Raw genomic sequence first — 20,344 nt, forward strand, 5'->3', positions numbered from 1 at the left:
TTTCAGTTCCGACATATTAAAGAAAATCCCTCTTGTTGGAGGGGGTAGTGTATCTTTCAATTAACAATTCCTCCTCGGTTTCTACCCTTAGATTTGGTACACTCCTTTTACTGATAATTTCCCAAATATTCCATCATAAATGTGTATACTAGATTTTTTTTTTTTTTTTTTTTTTTACATTTCTATTCTTACTGCAGAGGCTCCCTCGCATGGGAAGGATTGGGGGACAGCCCCTTTCATACCCTCCTCTCTCTGTATCAACCTCTCCTCCATGCATTGATTATGGCTACACATTTGGGTATGGACTTTTTTTTTTTCAAAATGGTAGTTCAACCAAGAGTGGCACGAGATCATTGAATTGCAAACAAAAGAATGCAAAAGCTCCATAATGTGGGAGGGGGGTACCTCCACCCACATCCTTCTGTCGATTGGTCTCCCTCCATAGATGGCTGACTTATAACACCTTTTTGATACAAATTTCGAGGTATTCCTTCAAAAGTGCCTGTGTGCCAGGTCGTTGAATCTCATTTCTCAAAATACAAGAGCTCTCTCGAATGGGAGTGGAATACCCTACCCTCGCCAACGCTGCGCTTGCTGGGTTCCCATCCATAGACTTGGTACACCTTGGTGATCCATAATTTTCTAAATATTCCCCAAAACGTATGCATCAGATTCTTAAAAAAACAAACCCAAAAACCAAAAAAAAAAAAAAAAAACAACAACCTTCGTCTTTGGGAGGAGGGTAGGTGAGATGCGCCCACACCCCATCAACGTCCGTATAAGTGATGACGCACACATTAAACAAGAGCTACACTGAATCACTGATTTCAGGTCTAAACCTGCAAAAATCCAATCCCCCACCCACATCCTCCCCCCCCCCCTCCGCTTCATTCCTTTGCACCATGAACTTATGCTTTTACATATTTTCCAAGTCCCCCCCCCCCCCCACGTGAAAACACTGAGATCGACACCCCTTGCTCTGTGCACATACCCGACTTAGATAATTACCTTAAAAGTTCTGCGGAATGAGTAGCCACCTTTTTTGGTAAAAGAAATGCATGGTTTGTAAAGCCCTACATTATAAACAACTATTAACTATCGCAATATCAATATTAACATCCTCACAGTTCATTCGAGGTATTTGACCTTGTGTGATTTTCATAGGTGAACGGTAATGGCTCGTTAATAAGCAGGGCCTACGAGTGCTCCCTAGAACATCATTATGTTTACCATTGATGATGCCAAACTATTCTCATATTTTGAGGTCATTGACCTCTCGAGATCATCAGATGTCAAAGGCAGAAACTCGTCTGTGTGCCTTGGAATATGAAGACGATGTCATTGTACACAGATATGCTTGTTTTGTACATCTTTACCATGTTTGACCTTTCACCAATGATGTCATACTTCAATATTCTGATATTCTGATGTCATTGACCTCTCAAGGTCATCAGAGGTCAAAGGTAGAAACCTGTCAATGCTCTGTGGAATCAGAAAATGGTTTCCCTGAAGTATAGATGCATGTTTAGTGAATCATAACCACATATATCGTTCACAAATGTCTAAAAACATCGATATTTTTATATTTAAAGTTCATTGACCTCTGGAGGTCATCAGAGGTCAAAGGTAAAAACCTGTCAGTGCTCTGTTGAATCTGGAAATGATTTCTCTGTGGTATAAATGCATGTTTAGTGCAACATAACCACATATATCATTCGCAATTGTCTAAAAACATCGATTTTCTGATATCTAAAGTACATTGACCTCTGGAGGTCATCAGAGGTCAAATCAGACTTACCTCCCGATCTTAAAATAAATCTTATGGTATGTACTAACACTGGTGAAAGTTTCATGCTTTAGTCAAATTTTGCACAATTCACGTGATTTTGAGGGCTTAACTGCTCTACTATGGGTTGTATGACTCGTGAGCTGTATGACTGTTCTCAATGTCGAACTAGTGCATGTTATAGTGAGTTGTGTGACTCGTGGGTGTCGGTCTAGTGGGATGACCCCAAAATTCGCATGTAGATGGCGTCAATATTCGGCACACGAACATAACAAACTAGGTTACTGTCACTCCTATCAAGCGCGCTGTAACGATTCTGTTTTTGTTTTTGTTTTGTTTTGTTTTGTTTTTGTTTTTTGCTTTTGTTTTTTTGTTTGTTTATTGTTGTTTTTTTTGTGGAAGGGGGGGGGGGGCAAAATCTCGACGGGGCACATTATGTGACGGTGTGAGATCCTCAGCGAGGGAGCGAAGCGACCGAACGGGATTTTATGTAAAAACAGAGGGATTTTATGTAGGGATAGGGATTTTATGTAAAAACAGTGTACAATAGTTGAATGTATAGAGCATTTAAAAGCAAATTTCTAGGAAATTAAACAAAGTGGGTAAAAATCGGAGCGAAGGACTATGATTATAACATACCGGTACATTTATGTGACGGTGTGAGATCCTCGGCGGGTGTGGGAGGGGGGATACCCCCCCCCCCCCTCCCACGGTATGGACTTTTTGTAAAAACAGAGTATTGAAAGTCACGTTTACAGAACATTTTAATTCAAATTTCTAGGGAATTAAAGATAGTAAATCACTGCGAAGGACTATGATCATAACTTATGAAAACTGGTCATTTCACTATAAGTATACGGGCCAATGCGAGCGAGCCACTTTCACTTTGCCATTCGTCTGAATTAATGTATTCACTAAAAGCTTAAACGTGATCGCATTGTTCGAGCAATAAAAATTATTCTTATATTGCTAACAAGCATAGAAGCAAGAAAGGGAAAATGTATAAGGTGGACTTAAAGTATGTTTCAGAGGGCACACTCGAGGACGCGAGGCTACCATCTATACACTAAATTTACGCGTCGCACTCGTTCCATCACGATTGCTATTTCGCCTAGATTTTATCATTTGTTTCTCGTAAATATTAGTGTATAGATGTGTGTTATGATTTTTCGTCCTAAATTAGAGGCGAAATTTTCGCATTTTCAGTTATGAAATTGACAACTTTTAGACAAAAAAAAAATTGTTCATTTTGGTCTTTAAATAATCTATTAATTATTTGTTACAGGGGGCACTTTTTTTTTGGGGGGGGGGAACTTGTTTTGCCCCCCCCCAAAAAAAAAAAAAAAAAAATTATTTGGGGGAACTGCCCCCCCCCCCCCCCCCCGCTTCCGGCGCCCTTGCCTTCTATCCTACGGCTATGGGAGTGCAGTCATCATCACGATACATGCTGTTTGTGTCAAATAAGCTCGATTTACATAAATCAATCCAGTTCACGCTGCCTTTGATCCATGATGGAGTACTGTTTCCACGACGCAAGACAGATCCAACTAGACCTGCTCCAGTTTTCGACGTTGAGGGCGTCCATATCTTGTGTAGCAAAATTGTAGAGAGCCGAGCGTTATTAGCGATAGCGAGGCGCGGTAATATGATGAGAGTACGACACATCCGTGAAGTCTAGTCTGCTAGTGTATGCTGGACTGATCTGCCCAGCTAGCTCTCTGCACTTGCTTGAAATTTACTGGAGAGGATCAAAAGAAAAAGAGGTAAGGTTAAGTATGTTTTGTATGTGGGCATTTGTAACCTCGAAACTTGAAAGGTCGAAGAAGACTACTATGGCTGCTTGTGCTAATGTCGTCGGCTGAGAGTGGAGTTACCCTTCGCCTCTCACAGCTACAGCCACAGGCTCTGGCTACGTTACCGCTACAAGTACAGTACACTACATGTACTCTAGTACTAGTACCAGGGTACCCACCGTCTGGCGCGGGCCCCTGGCCCTGTCGACAAGCTGCACGCCGCGGCACCCCGTGCCTTGACCGAAAGATCGGTCTGTATCTGTCCGTCGGGGAATGTTCCGCGGAGACTGCGTCTGGCTTCACGGATCCCCTCCGTATACGGAGGACAGCGTCAATGGCAAAATATAAAAGAGTCCTCAGGACAGGCGGATCTTTCTGTCTAGCCGTGCCAAGATATCACACAGGCCGCATCTACAACAGCAGCGTACAGTAAGCAAATAATCAACGTTCGTGAAGGTGATGGGACAAACTATCACTTCCGAGGCGATCTGGATGTAGGCCTAGCTATCTTTCATAAGTGCAGCTGAGGAAAGATAGCGTACACATTCAGATCGCCGAGGAAGTGATAGTGGCCGTGATAGTTTGTCTCATTGCGTGATCATGCTGATAGTGAAACTAACGAAAAAGTTGATTATTTGCTTTACCGGTATAGATCTATTCCACATCTATTAACGTTAGGCCTTAATTAGCAGTGCGTAGGGTCCTAACAGTTAGATATTCCTATTTTACTCCACATCTGAAATCGTTTTAGCTGTCTTACGACTTAGGTAGAGTATCCTCAGGGCTTAGGCTACGTAGTACTTTTAGACATTTAATGCGCGTAGATGACAAAACAATGAATTCGCTCCGCGGCTTGCCTGGCCCGGGCGTGGCACCGAAATAAAAGTGCGTTGCACTGCACTGTGGTCTATCACTTGACCCAGGTCAAATGATAGACCACAGTGCAACGCACTTTTATTTCGCGCGTACTCAAAATTATAAGTTATATCACGCCTTGGGACTGCGTGGACTAAGAGACCAGCGAAACAAAATGACTATCATCATAGAGTGTAACGAACTTTTATTCTCAGGTGATGTGATGGGCAAAACTACGCTTTATCACGTGATCAGCTCTTGACCAATCCTAGGCCTATAGCAAAATTCTAGTATGTGGAATATAATACGTACCAAGTATATTACAACATGTGTACTTGTAAATAATGTGTTCTAACTTGTTAGATCTACATACATGTATTGTTACAGTAAAATTACACACTGTTCTCTTACCACCTCCTACTATACACAGCCCTCTCGCTGTACACAAGTGTTTCGCACGGCCCGGCGTCTGGTCGGGCTATTCCATCTCCCTGGTCCCTGGACCCTGATCAGTGCAACAACCACGTATCGGGGGGGGGGGGGGAATGGAGGGAGGGTATCATTCATATCAGGGATTCTTTTGACAATTTTACCTGTACAGTCTCATCATTTACAATGTAGGCAGCCTAATTCTTTACAAAGTAAATGTTGACCATGCTTGAGTGGAAGGGTGCGTGAACACAAATTTAATATACCCGTGTAAAGCCTAGTTAGATAGATAGATAGACCAATGTCAAAGGGATCTTTTGTTTTCCACAGCCCATGATGAGGATCCGGGGCTGAATTAAATTTGTAAGGGTAATCTAACCATGGCATACTATAGTAAATAGGTCTTCACACAAAATGATACATTGATATGGTCATGGAGCATGGAAAGTAACTAGATTTTCTAAACAGTTAACTTGTTACAAAATACAAGTGCAGCATGTATTAGAGACAAACAGTGACGAGGGGCACATAAGCAGATGCTTTACATCTCTACACCCAAGTAAACCAAGTAAGTAAGTGTAGTGTTCAAGCAGATGGTTAAATAAATCAAAGTGTACCCTAAGTACTAACTAACCCGTTCCTTTATACGGGAACCTGGTATACCAGGTTCCCGTGGGAGCAACTGTGTACGGGAACCTGGTATACCAGGTTCCCAAAGTGAAGACAAGAGTACCTGCTTTCGTGGCCTAAATCCATGCTTCTTTGTCTTATAAAGTCCCCAAAAAATGGGTTTGATAAAAAGGTTAGAGTTTATTCTATCAGCACTTGTTCTCCTTCTGTTGGAAGAATTCGTATATACAATAACAGTATTTTTTTTTACCTTTGTTCTGATTTAGTTTGCCCTTGCTCAGCTACAAAACTCGTATGAACATACACATTAGCGATCGAAGCTGATCACCGTAGATATCTATGTTCGCAGACCCCAGTCATCGCATTCTGGTGCCTGATTTGTATAGAACAAAAGAGTCTGTGAGTCCATCAGCACATATATGCTCTATTCATACATCGCACTCGATCGATATTTCTATTGTTCAAGGGCACATGTAGTTGACCGTGGGGAGGGGATGCATGTACCGCTTGACTGCTTTCGCACAGGTGGATTGCCAAACTGTCCATTCTGTGTCGACGGGCAAAAAGAATCTCGTTTGGGGACATTGAAAGTATTTAGAGAATTCGGAAGGAACGGGTTAAAAACACAAACATTCACCATTAGTTTTAGAATTATCTAGTCTCAAGGACAAGTTCACCTTTTGATTTTGTGTGTGTGTGTTGATTGAGAGAATGCAGCAATATTGCTAATCTTAGAACACAACAGGGAGATTTTGAGGAAAATTTGGCAATCCATTCAAAAGTTAAGAATTTTGGACGTTTTTAGGTGGTATTCTGAAATCTATCCTATAGAAGGAGATTTTTCTTTCCATAAGTCAGGATATTTTTCCCAAGTAATATTCTGAAAATCTTCCATAGAAATTTCTCCATATATGTTTCTTCCTATTGTTTAAGAAACTTAGGAAATGTATGCATGTGAGGATGAATCCAGGGAAGATGATTAAATGCAAATTTCTGACATTAAAGCAAAAGTTGGTATTCTGCACTTGTTGAATGTTGTTCAATGTACTTGTAGAAAAGAAATTTAGGAAGATTACCGGTATTAAGATAACCCAACCGTGTCCCAAGATATAGTGCTCACACTGCAAAATGGGATAGGTGCTTGTCATTCACTGCTCGCAAAATGTGCACTTTGTATGCACAAAATGGGCATGAAAAATGGTACTGCTAGAGGCAGAGGGGGCAGACCTGGGAGGTCTGATGCCCCCTCGACATCACAAAAAAAAAAGGAAAAAAACAAAAACAAAAACACTATCATTGCTATGTTTCACAACTTTTTTCTTTTGAGTTTCCCAATTTTTCACACCAATTTTGCAATGCCCAGGATTGAGGTTTCGAAGTTAAGCAATGATATAGGTGTAAAATTGCTCAAAAACATTAATTCATATGGGATATCGATACAAAATGTGCTTTCAGTCAAATTTCAGAAGAGTTAATGATAATTTTTTGCTCGTATTAATTATAACTAGAAAAGCACTCTGAGAGCGCAGACCTCCGCCAAGCAGTTACATTTGTACTTTCCACCGATGATCTTGCTCTTCCCAAAAAGATTTTCTCCTCTCCACCACTGGGGAAAAGCTCTTTGGACTCTTCCATAGAGATCAGTGATTTGCATCCATTATACAGTAGGCCTACGTACTGCTATTGTGTGCTGAAAGCCACCCAATTTCCCAATATAGAAGCCTTTGTTACGTCATAAACCCTCAGCTGCACAGCGCGCCTCGCCCTAGCAGAAAGCAAAGACGCTTAACTAATAAGACACAAAAGTGCGCGCTAATCCTGTACAAAACAAATGGACAGCGCGCGGTCCTCAAGCCTATTACGCACATCACCTGAGACGCGCTGCCTTGACGCTTGATAAACAGCAGCAGCAGCTTCAGAGACAGCGCGTCTCAGGTGATGTGTGTCTTTTCCTGAGACGCGCTGTCTTTGAAGATGTTTTTCATCAAGCGTTTTGATTGGGAGATCATGTTGTTTTCAAATTTTTACCTCCACGAAATAATCCTTATTACTCTAAAATCTTGTTCTTCGAAATAATCCCCATAATCGAAAAAAAGCTATGACTATAATTTTTAAATCTTTTTAAGATAATAAAAATACCACTACCTTTGGAAATGAATGATGTTTCTAGGTATACTGAGTTTGTACTTAGCTCTCTTTTGTATCGTCATGTGGGGTAGCCATTTTGTGTCCATTTTTAACACGCGCCTTCGTATCTTGTTATCTACCATCTTTGGCAGAAAGTGGAGCACGCACTTTAGTGCGCGCATGCAAACCTAAAATACGCGCAGCCTGAAGTCCCAAGTTCATTGACCCTACCTGCCAAAATATCAAAAATCCTTCATAAATTCCCCAAAAATTCCCGGATCCCTACCAAAAGTCAGTCGTTTGTTACGTGTGTCATTCTCAACCTTTCCTGCAAGTTTCATCCCAATCCGTTAACTACTTTTTGAGTTATTTTGCACACGTACAAACGAACGAACTAACTAACAAACAAACCAACGGTAACGAAAACGCAACCTCCCCCCTTGGCGGAGGTAATAAATGACATCATGCTTGAAGAAGTGTCCCTAACAAATTAAAAAAAAAAAACAGAAGGAAACAAAACATCAAAAACAAAGATATATATAAGCCCTACGTAAGAAATTTAAGAATAAAAAAAAGAAACTAAGAAATTTTTGGATGGCACAATTTTATTCGCTAACATATACCTACATTTGAAATTTGCTGATGACACCCCAGAAAGAATATTTACCCCACACACAAGCCATTCTGGAGGGTTTTTTTTTTTAATTGTTAGCATAATAACAAATGGTCCGATTTCATGCATGTAATCAACTCTTCTTTTGCAGATTGCCCTGCAGCAATGTGTGCTGATTTCCATTGCAATACTAAATTTCTCAAGTGTCATTCACTTTGTGATTTTGTATTGATTCAGAGTGAATATAAAGCCTGAATTTAAAAATAAAAAAGACTGAAATTTTGTGCTACATCACAATGGAAAGGGGCGTGTTATGGCACATTTTGGTAAATTTGCCAAAATGTGCAGGACATTGACTGCACATTTTGGTAACTTTCTGCTCCTCCACAATCATCACTAAAACAAATTGTAAGTGCAGTTGGCTTTTGTTCCCACCGAATGAGTTCAGCAGCCTAAAGGCCGTGTCACACCTTTCCGGGCAAGCTACGCGGGCTTGTTGCGAATAAGGTTTTCCCAGCACGCAGGAAAATTATCTTGTAGTATTTATGATGATACATGGATAAATAAATAGACTGGCAGACCTGACTGTGGTCCATGCTTTCTCTGCCTGTGTTCTCCTTGACTTTATTCATTACTCCTTTTGTGTGTGTATATAAAGTAGTACACTGTATACATACACAGTACATTCTGCTTGTGTCATACAATCATAAGACTCTGTGTGTGTCATACACAAATCTGTTGTACTGAGTAGCCAGTGAGCCACAGTCGTAACATTATCATTGACCAAGTACTGGATACTACATTCCTTCCTACCTCAGATAGGACCATAACCAGTATGTGCTGATTATTCTAATTACAGCTGTATGTGATGCGTTCAGTATCACGATTCATAATGTGTCCTGTAATACCATTAGCTATGAGTATGATAGCATGCAATGCTTACGGAATGTTTGAGTTTAAAGGTGCAAATCTAAAGTGACTATGATGAGAACTATGATCACTCGGTACAACTGTATTACTGGCCTTTCGTAGAACAACCACTGTAATCAAAATCCAACTAACTTAGAACTTTTTTTTTTTTTTGTAAACATATATGTGAGACTTTTCACATTTGATATATCCTGAACCAAAATGTACTTCAACAAAAAACCAGCATATCCAATCAACTGTTACTCTTCTCTTCACAAATTCACGACAATGTTCAATGTACATCATATCAAGGAATTAACCAGATGTATAACGTTTACACCCTTATTGGCTTTTCACTTTCAATACCACTTTCTCTATCATGCATCAGCTATTGTCCGAACTATGATCTAATATGCCTGTGTTACAAAGGTCATAAATTCACAAGGAATTTTCGATAATATATGCTCACCCATACAACACTTGGTAATGGATGACATACTAATGAAGTTCTGTGACTTGAATACCTATAACTTTGTATTTGCAGCGTTTGTCTATCCTCAAATGTCCGGGTATTTGTATCACTTGTGTGCAATTCATAACAATCAGATACAAACAAAACTGTCATCTGAAGTATGTTGCCATTTGGTGTCAAATAATTACACAATATCCTTTTCGACAGTCATAAAATAGATTTCTTTATGCTATCGTCACAGCTTACCTAATATTTTGTTTAGTGCACAGCACATCCAACAACTCATAACGTTCATTTTGAACCACTTTACAAACATACGTGTGTGTTGTATCATAGTGCACAGCACGTCCAACAAACTCATAACATTGTTCATTTTGAACCACTTTACAAACATACATGTGTGTTGCATCATACCATATTTGCAACAACTGTTCACATGTTGCAATTTCCTCACACGTACCCTATAGGCAGAACAAATTCACTATTTTGGAAACTTGAACAACTATCAGCTTTACCACTCTGGCACATTGTGACAATGACCATAAAAGTAAACTCTTACAATGCAAATTGTCAACTGACAAAATCATGCAAGTAATATATGCAATGATAACACCTTTTCAAATGTTCAAGTGTTCTAAGTTTCATAGTCCCTCAAGTAGCGAGGTCGCTGTCGCTTCCTTTGTGGGTAGTGACTTTGTGGCACATTATTTTGCTGTGTGGGTGGTTCAGCTGGCATTGGACCATCGATGTCCATGTCATCGTCCGCGTGTGTGTGGCGAGATGGCATCCCAGTGAATCGTTTCAAACGCGAGATATTTCTGGTGATGCGATGTGAGTCATGCTCGACTGTGATTTGCGAACCGCGTTTGCTCACGACTGTGAAAGGTACCGGCATATATGGTGACATGTGTTTCGGAACATGTCCATCACGACGAACTAGGACTTTGTCACCGACTGCGATTGCTTTCGTACGTACAGAACCATGATGATCTGCATACTTCTTCATCGCCTCTTTCTTTTTCTCGTCATGTTTGCGAATTGCTGAGTCGTCCTGGTGGTCGAGCTCAGGCTGAGGAAGACGCGTGCGAACCGGGCGGCCAAACAGCACAGTCGCTGGTGGAGAACCTGTCGTGGAATGAGGTGTGGCACGATAATTGCGGAGAAATTTGTATAGCTCCTGTTTCCATGACTTTGCTTCGGTGTTGGCAGCGCGATACACCTTTTTCAGTGAGCTCATGAAGCGTTCCACTTCTCCATTGGCTTGTGGCCAGCGCGGGGTAATTCTGCGATGCTCAAACCCCAAGTACTTTGCGAATTGAGCAAACTCGCTGCTATTGAATGGTGGTCCGTTATCAGATCGAACAATCTCAGGTACTCCGAACGTGGAAAATATGCGATCTAACTTTGGGATGACTTGGGAAGCTGACGTAGATGTGACTATCTCAACATCAGGAAACCGTGAGTAGTCATCCATGACTACCAAGAGGTGTTCGCCATTGGGTAGATCCGCGAAATCGACGCTAACTTGGGACCAAGGTTTGCGAGGAAGTGGGCTCATGGTTAACGGTTCTTTGGCGTGCTCGACAACATTGGCTTGACATGCGAGACAATCGCGAATGGTGGCTTCAACTATGCAGTCTATGGATGGAAACCACACTTTCTCCCTCAGAAGCGCTTTCGTCTTTGTGACGCCCTGGTGGCCTTCATGTGCAATGTCGACGATGCGCTTTCGTAGCGTCTGCGGTATAACTATGCGATGGTCGCGGAGAAGAATATCGCGATCTTGCGACATGGTTAACTCATCGCGAACATTGTAGAGGCTTTGGACTTCTGCTCTCGCTGATGCGTCAGTGTTGCTAGCGAGTTCATTCCAGTTGTTGGTTGCAACAGCGCGGATGACAGACTGGAGGACATCATCAGACTGCGTAGCATGCGCAATGTCATCACGCGACACATGTTTGGGGACGGCATGAGACGTGACGAACTGTACATGCGCCTCAGCTAAGCTCTGCTCAGTGGACACATCGACACGATGCTGCGGATGACGAGACATGTAATCAGCTGGGTTGTACTTCCCAGGCTGATATTTCACTGTGTAGTCGTAAGCCTGCAATTTCAAAATCCACCTTTCGAGCCTAAGTGGGGGCTTGGAGTTGGCGTTGTTGAAGAGCGAGATGAGCGGTTTGTGGTCGGTGACGACGGTGAAGGGAGATCCGTACAAATACAGGTGGAAGTGGGTAATCGCCCATGTGATTGCGAGTGCTTCCCTCTCAGTTTGCGAGTAGCGCTGTTCTACCGCGGATAGCGCTCTGCTTGCCAAGGCGACAACTGACCTGATACCTTGTCTGTTTTGTTGTACCAAGATTGCACCAAGTCCAACGGGACTGGCATCAACGATGACCTCGGTGGCGCTGTTGCGATCAAAATAGGCCATGGCACAGCATGTTGCAAGGCGTCGCTTGTTTTCATCAAAGGCGTGCGCATGAGAGGAAGACCACTCCCACGGAACATCAGCTTTTGTAAGTTCGCGTAGTGGTGCTGATACAGATGCCAGGTCACGGACAAAGCGACTGCAGTAGTTGACCATACCAAGGAAGCTGCGAAGTTCGGAGACGCTAGTGGGCGGAGTAACAGCATTGATGTCGCGAATCTTCTCTGGATCTGGGGCAACACCGGAGGCGGAGAAGACATGACCAAAGTATGTGACCTGCGAGACACGAAACTTGCATTTGTCACGATTCAGAGTCAAATTGGCTTCGCGTAGACGGGAGAGACACGCTTGAAGACGTTCATCATGTTCCTGCGGTGTACTACCGAAAACCAGGATATCGTCGCTGATGTTGATGACTCCAGGGATGTCTTGAAGTGTCGACTGAATGGCATTCTGGAAGATCTCAGCTGCCGATGTGAGGCCAAAATTAAGACGCTTATACTGGAATAGGCCTGCATGAGTTGAGAACACTGTGTATTGTCTGGATTCCTGCGCTAGCGGAATTTGATGATAACCAGAGTTGAGATCTAGCTTGCTGAAGACAGCGGCACCGTTCAGGGCAACTATGACGTCATCTATTGTAGGTGTGAGATGGCGTTCGCGTTTGATGGCTCGATTCACATTCCGCATATCAACACATAGGCGGATCGCACCAGGCTGATGAGGTTTTTGCACAACAGTTATCGGCGAAACCCAAGGAGTGGGCTGATGATTCACACGCTCTATGACGTCCAATTCTACTAGACGATCAAGCTCCTTCTCGACTTGTTGGCGCATATGAAAGGGAATGCGTCTATGTGGCACTGCAACAGGTGGGACTGCGTCATCTACATGAAGCTTGCATTCAAATGATGACAGCTTACCGATGCCGACGAAACGATCAGCGAATGTCTGCTCAGGCTGAAGGTTGTACGCTATGTGAATCAGTCCGAGTGCTGAGGCAGTGGCAAAATCCAAGAGTGTATCACCACTGTGCGTTGCAACAAAGACTTGTGTCGTTACAGATGCCGACCCATATGAAACAGCTGCGGTGAAAGTTCCAATAACATCAAGAGGAACTGTGCTACCATATGCGTACACTGGGACTGGAGGCGTTACCAACTGCGGCTGTGGACTGAGAGATCGAAACGTGTCATGACCCATCATCATGACGGACGCCCCAGTATCGATCAGCACAGAAACTGGACAAGCATTGACAGCAACCTGGACCATAGGTTTTCTGGCTGGAGTCGACTTGACGTGAAATGCATAGTCGTAATCAGCAACACCTGACGAATTGGTAGCGCTGCAACTGGTACCATGCTGGGTTTGAGCCGTCTGTGCCTGCTGACTATGCTGGGCATGTGCTGGATCGGGTGATTGAATGTTCACTGCTTTCACTGCAGTATGACGTGGGGTTTGCTTAGACTTGCTTAAACAATGTTTCTGGAAATGATTCAATTTTCCGCATGCATGACATGTAACCCCTCTCGCTGGGCACGGTCGATGATCGGGGTGGGGATACTGTCCCCCACAGTTTCTGCATTTTGTTTTCTGCTTGTCTCTGTGATGACTGGCATAGCCAAATCGCTGGCCCTGCATCTTATTTGGCTTTGTCAAAGGCTTGATACTAGCTGCTAATTCCGCAGATGATGATGAATTCTCCATCGCCAAAGCATGTTTGTCTGCCTGTGCATATGTACGGGCGGTGTGGAGAAGTTTCTCTAGCGTGACAGCCTCACGTAATGCATAACGCCGGAGTGTCTGTGAGCAGCATCCCAATATAATTTGAGACTTGATTTCGGCATCCTTGTCAGAAAAGTTACAAGAGGTTGCTGCTTTCTGCAGACGCAGATGATACTGATCTACCGTCTCATTATGGAGCTGTTTGGACTGTCGAAATAGATAGCGTTCGTATTCGATGTTTAATGAAGGGACGAAGTGTTTGGCCAGTGCCCCTTTTGCAGCAGCATATGTTGTGCCAGTGTCTGGAAGGGACTCAAAAATGTCCGAAACATCGGGACCGGAATAATGCAGAAGTAACGCTCGCTTCTGGGCGTCATCACTGATTGCAAACGCTGTGAAGAAGGTCTCGAGCCGTTTCACGTATCGTTCCCACCTGACACCAACAGTTGCAATGTCCTCATGCACAGCAAAGCGTTCAAATGGTGGCAAATTCATAATGGTGGTCTTATTCGTCTACACACTCAGCTGGATAAAGGCTCGAAGATGATCAGATGTCATGATGTTGAGCACGAGCTGGGCATACACTGCACACAGCTACAAAACAGGATACAGTTCACTGGTACCGATGGGGTACTCCCTGCAGCTAGGCACTGGATACACACTGCATTGTGCTGCACTCATGTTGACTCAGTTCAGCAAGGTCCACTAGTCTAATTAAACTAGCTGAAATAACACAGTCTGTAGATTGACATCCCAACAAACTGCCTGTAAGGGGTCCTTGATGTTTCTAATTCAAGAAATGAGACCATGCTCGTCGCCAAATGTAGTAATAAATGACATCATGCTTGAAGAAGTGTCCCCTAACAAATTAAAAAAAACAAAAAACAGAAGGAAACAAAACATCAAAAACAAAGATATATATAAGCCCTACGTAAGAAATTTAAGAATAAAAAAAAGAAACTAAGAAATTTTTGGATGGCACAATTTTATTCGCTAACATATACCTACATTTGAAATTTGCTGATGACACCCCAGAAAGAATATTTACCCCACACACAAGCCATTCTGGAGGGTTTTTTTTTTTAATTGTTAGCATAATAACAAATGGTCCGATTTCATGCATGTAATCAACTCTTCTTTTGCAGATTGCCCTGCAGCAATGTGTGCTGATTTCCATTGCAATACTAAATTTCTCAAGTGTCATTCACTTTGTGATTTTGTATTGATTCAGAGTGAATATAAAGCCTGAATTTAAAAATAAAAAAGACTGAAATTTTGTGCTACATCACAATGGAAAGGGGCGTGTTATGGCACATTTTGGTAAATTTACCAAAATGTGCAGGACATTGACTGCACATTTTGGTAACTTTCTGCTCCTCCACAATCATCACAAAAACAAATTGTAAGTGCAGTTGGCTTTTGTTCCCACCGAATGAGTTCAGCAGCCTAAAGGCCGTGTCACACCTTTCCGGGCAAGCTACGCGGGCTTGTTGCCTTCCCAGCACGCAGGAAAATTATCTCACCCGTAGTTGCCCGGAGCTGCACACGCAAGTCCGATTTACCCGCAGCCAAATTTTTAGCAGCACCTCGCGGGCAACTCCCACGCAGGTACTTCGCAGTCCCCATATGCGGTCAGCGCAACCAAAATAATGACATTCTGTCATTTCTGTGGACTTCTGCCATTCCTTCGGATGAATTTCTGAGTTGTCGGCCCCCACGCGCCTGGCAGGCAGGTCACACAGAATACCCGCAAGAAGAACATAAGTAGCACGCATCCAGGAAGTAAGACACATGTTTATATGCACAACTCGCGCAAATCCTTGTCCACCCTCAGAAATTGTCCGGTATGCTGGAAAATCCTCACACGCAACAAGCCCACGTAGCTTGCCCGGATAGGTGCGACAAGGCCTTAGCATGGTCGTGGGTAAAAAGGATTTGCATGCGCACCCGCGGGCAACTGCGGGTGAGATATGTGCCAGTTACTGTTACAATGTACTTGCAGATCATCTGCGGGGACCTCTGGGTAGTAAAAATTGTTTTTCGCAAGTAGCACACAAGGCTTGCCCGGAAAGATGTGACACGGCCTGTAAGGCCGTGTCACATCTTTCCGGGCAAGCTACGCGGGCTTGTTGTGAGTAGGGATTTTTTCAGCACGCAGGAAGTTATGCACAAGTTTCGCACTTGTGTCTTATTTGCTAGACGCATGCTACTTACCTTCTATTTGCGTGTATTCCGTTTGACCTGCTTGAGAACTTTGAAACCGATCAGTTTTCTGTTACGAGCGACTTACGGGTACTGCGAAGTACCTGTGTTGGAGTTGTCTGCAAGGTGCTGCCGGTAAGGGTCTCCTTCTGGTGTTCTGCGTGTACCCCCGCAACTCACTCGGAACATATTTTGAACATGCTCAAGGCTTTGTCATACCATATCTGGGGAAGTTTGACTTGCGGGGAAGCAAATTTGCTACCTGGAGCTCCCCGCAGTTGGTCCGCACCTGACCGTACCTAACGCGTATCTTGCCTGTATTTGCCCGGAGGTGCACACGCAAGTCCGATTTACCCGCAGCTAAGTTTACAGCATGACCAAAACTTTTTCCGGGTGAGTCACAGGAATTGCCCGCAGAGGTATACGCAGAACGCTAGTAGGAGGCCCTTAGCGGCATCACCTCGCAGGCAACTCTCACGCTTGTATTTCGCAGTCCCCGTATGCGGTCAAATTAATGACATTCTGTAGTACTTCTGCCTTTCCTTCAGAGGAATTCCTTCACTGAGTTGTCAGCCCCACGCACCTGGCACGCAGGTCACACAGCATACCCGCACAAAAAGCTATCGCAATAGGTTACTCGAGCCTTCAGCTTGGGTGAGCTAAATAAGTGTCTTGCCTGTCTTTACTGCTGCAGCAGGACCATCACCTGAACTCCTTGACCGTATCATAAATCTCAAGCCCATCCATGTGTTTTTAGTTCAGTTACCAAAATGTGCAGATTGTCCAAAATGTGCAGGCAAATCCACTTTTAACCCTATAGTCCAGGCGCAGCGACCCAGAAAAAATGACTTCGTTCAACCCACCCCGCAGAAAAGGTTTGACCTCATGGGGTGGTCGGTTGGACCCTCTGGAACACCCCTAGGGAGTATGTGATATCAAATTGTGGTATCAATGAAATTTTACAGGCCATTTTAGTTGCGAAATGACCTTATTCTTCGAGGAAGCGTCTGCGCACACTAAGACTACTACACGTACCACTAGCACTGCTACAGGCGCCAATGCCCGTGGTGCGTGTTATAGTCTTAGCGTACAAAGACTTTTTCCGCGACAAACATCAGTTTTTGCCTGCAAACTAACTTTTCACGCAAAGCTGGGGTCGGTGTAGTGTAGTTTCCAGACGTTTTTATTTCGTCTTTATTTCTCCAAGTTGAAGCAAGCCAAGTGAGGGTGCATACCCAGCGATTGTGACGCCCGAACCATTTTTTGTGGCAATCATTGAGCATGCACCCTCACTCGGCTTAGCGCAATACAGCGGGCTTCTGCACAATACACAAGCTGTAACTCAGAGAAATAAAGGCGAAATAAAAACAGCTAGAAATTAAGACTAGGGTCGGTAACACTTGTCGCTATTGGGGCACTGAAAATGACAAAATTATCACAGTTTTTGCATTTATTTCACGAAGGATTCATCAAAACGCCTTAAAACTATATAAAAATATGTGCATGTTGCTAGAGATGTCAGCAATACAATGGGATACATTGTAAGGTATAATATTGTGCATGGTTACCATGGTAACCGGATGCCTACGGGTGATTGGTATAACTCCCAAAAATATCTGAAATTTAGACAGGTTTGTTTCTTTTGCCTTTCGTGCACATCACTCATTGTAGATGAGCTCTACACTGTAAAATTAGTCTGGATAAAAATGGAAAAGACGCCCAAGATTTTTCCCTCATCCTCTCCTCAGCATTAATTCATTACTGCACGTTTTGAATAAAATTTACATATCATGATATTTCATTTTATTCTATATATATATATATATATATATTTTTTTTTTTTTTTTTTACAATAGTTAACGAACACAAAAGTACGCTTAATTCTTTGATGGATAATCCAGCGCACGTGTATATTCTTTCGAAAGGAATTTATCGGTATTCTTGAATAAACTTCCTTTAAGAACATAAACAATCAATTGCTTTCCTCTGCTCTTTTCCAGGATTGTTTTGAATAACCATCGCTCTGTAAATACTCGAAAGAGCTACTATAGAATATTGGCTTTGCTTTCTGTATTCATCTTATTTTTAAGGGAAATTTGTGTCCATACATTGTTAAAAACTATATACATTTGCCTATGCTTTGAAGTCAAATTTGTGTTGAAAGTACAACGGATGCAACTGTTTCATGCATTTTACTATTCGAAAATGATATCTTTCTTTCAATGGCCGTTTATTATGCCTTTGCGTACAAATTTTGCTGTAAATTGAGAATGCTTCAAAATATTCTTCACATATATACCTGATGTCGTACACTTTATGCAGAAGGAAGGACATGCTTATTGAGCTTTTTGAAATTATGGGCTTTAGTTTTCGAGTTATTGACAACTAAATTCTGATTGGATAATACTAGTTGCCATGGCAACAGGGAAAACTTTTTTAACGAAAATCAATAAAAAATTGTGTGTTTTTTTTTATTGCATCTATAAGATTAAAAAAAAAAAAACAATGTTTGCAGCAGCAGGAGGCATTTTGGGGGTTACCAGTCACCTTTAGGCATCCGGTTACCATGGTAACCATGCACAATATTATAACTTACAATGAATCCCACTGTATGGATGACATCTCTAGCAACATATACATATAATTTTATGCAGTTTAGTTTTGATGAATTCTTCATGAAATAAATGCAAAAACTGTGTGAGTTTGTCGTTTTCAGCGCCCCAAATAGCGACAAGCGTTTACCGACCCTAGTCTTAATTTCTAGCCGTTATTTCGTCTTTATTTCTCTGAGTTGCAGCTTGTGTATTATGCAGAAGCCCGCTGTATATATTGCGCTACTAGTGGAGTGAGAGCACACACCCAGTGATTGCGATTCGGTCGTCACAATCACCGGGTATGCGCTCTCATTCGGCTTGCTTGAACTCTTGAAATAAAGACGAAATAAAAACGGCTAAAAACTACACTTCACCGAACCCAGCTTGGCGTGAAAAGTTAGTTTGCAGGCAAAACCCTTGTTTATCGAAGAAAAAGTATATGCGCGCTAAGACTACTACACGCAGCACTTGCACTGGCGCCTGTAGCAGTGCTAGTGGTGCGTGTAATAGTCTTGGCGTGCACAGACTCTTTTACGTTTGTTCCAACTAATAATGATGAAAAGTGGCCAGTAAAATTCTACTGACACCACAATTTGGAACCTAATACTACCTGGGGATGTTCATAGAGGTCCCATCTACCACCTTGTCTGGTCAAACCTTTTCTGTGGGGTGGGTTGAACGAACTCCTTAATTAAGCCTCTTACAGGAATTAGCGCCTTGACTACTAAACTTACCTGGGCTATACACAATAGCAAGCTTGAATTCCGGGGGGGGGGGGGGGGGGCATTATGCCCCCCCCCCTTCAGATCTCAGCTGTTGATCGCGCGATCACCGCAAAATTTTGCATGAACATAAAGCCGTATGTAATCTACAAGACTGTTAAGTTAAATTGTCAAAAAATGTGCATTTTTTATTTTAAATTAATTAATTATGCAAATATATGCAAAAAAACTCATTTTCGTTTGTAATTGGCTTATAAAAGCCTATGGAATGCTGATTTTTTGGTGTAAATAGTCCTAGTGACATTCCGAACATTTGTGCGTAAAAGAAATTCAGTATCAAAATTAATTTCTAATGTTTTTTATTGTTTTATCATTTTTTTAATGTATTTCTTTGTTTTTTCGAACTTTTGTTTTTGTTGTTTTTTCCAGCAGAATTTGTCATACACATCTTTAGAAGCATAATTATACTAAAATAAATTTATTTCAGCCATTGAAATTAAAAATATGAATCTTTATATGAATTAATTGAAAAAACACAATTTGTATTGACTTTGTACACAAAATCATGTTTTTGAGCAATTTTGGGGTTGACGAAAATTTTTTGAAGGGGCGTGGCTTCCAAACGGTATGCCCGGGCGCAACAAATTTGGTCTCAAAAGTTGCACGACTTGAAAGTAAAAAGTCAGCGAGCGGCGCGGTCAAAAAATTTTGCACGGCGGAATGGTTGCGGAATTCGTCGGTAAGTCAGGTAAGTTAGGGTTAACTGCACATTTTGGTACGTTTAGTTGATCCCATCAGGTATAGGTGCACTATCGGCACATTTTGGTAAATTACCAAAATGTGCATTTTTTGGTAAATTACCAAAATGTGCAAGTTATAGTGACGTATTCAAGGCACATTTTGGTAATTTGATGCGTCACGCGTTACCCACGGGTACCGTAGTACCAGAGAAAAATGCATGCACTGTGTGTGTGTGTGTACATAGCAGTCCCATGCCACTGCATGTTATACTATGCGTGCATGGAAGCTGCGATACCACTAGCGTGTGCTTTAGTG

At 42.4% G+C, this 20,344-nt stretch overlaps 1 protein-coding gene across 1 annotated transcript in view; it reads left to right on the forward strand.

Moving 5' to 3' along the window:
- The first annotated feature begins 3,460 nt into the window (after window positions 1-3,460).
- The window catches only part of LOC140232614 (pyruvate dehydrogenase phosphatase regulatory subunit, mitochondrial-like), a 56,012-nt gene continuing 39,128 nt past the window's right edge, over window positions 3,461-20,344 (forward strand). Inside the window, exon 1 of the mRNA XM_072312712.1 lies at window positions 3,461-3,549. The gene's annotated coding sequence lies outside the window, so the exon portion shown is untranslated. The remainder of the gene's footprint in view (window positions 3,550-20,344) is intronic.

Source organism: Diadema setosum, chromosome 9, assembly GCF_964275005.1.
Source record: "Diadema setosum chromosome 9, eeDiaSeto1, whole genome shotgun sequence".
Taxonomy (NCBI): Eukaryota; Metazoa; Echinodermata; class Echinoidea; order Diadematoida; family Diadematidae; genus Diadema; species Diadema setosum.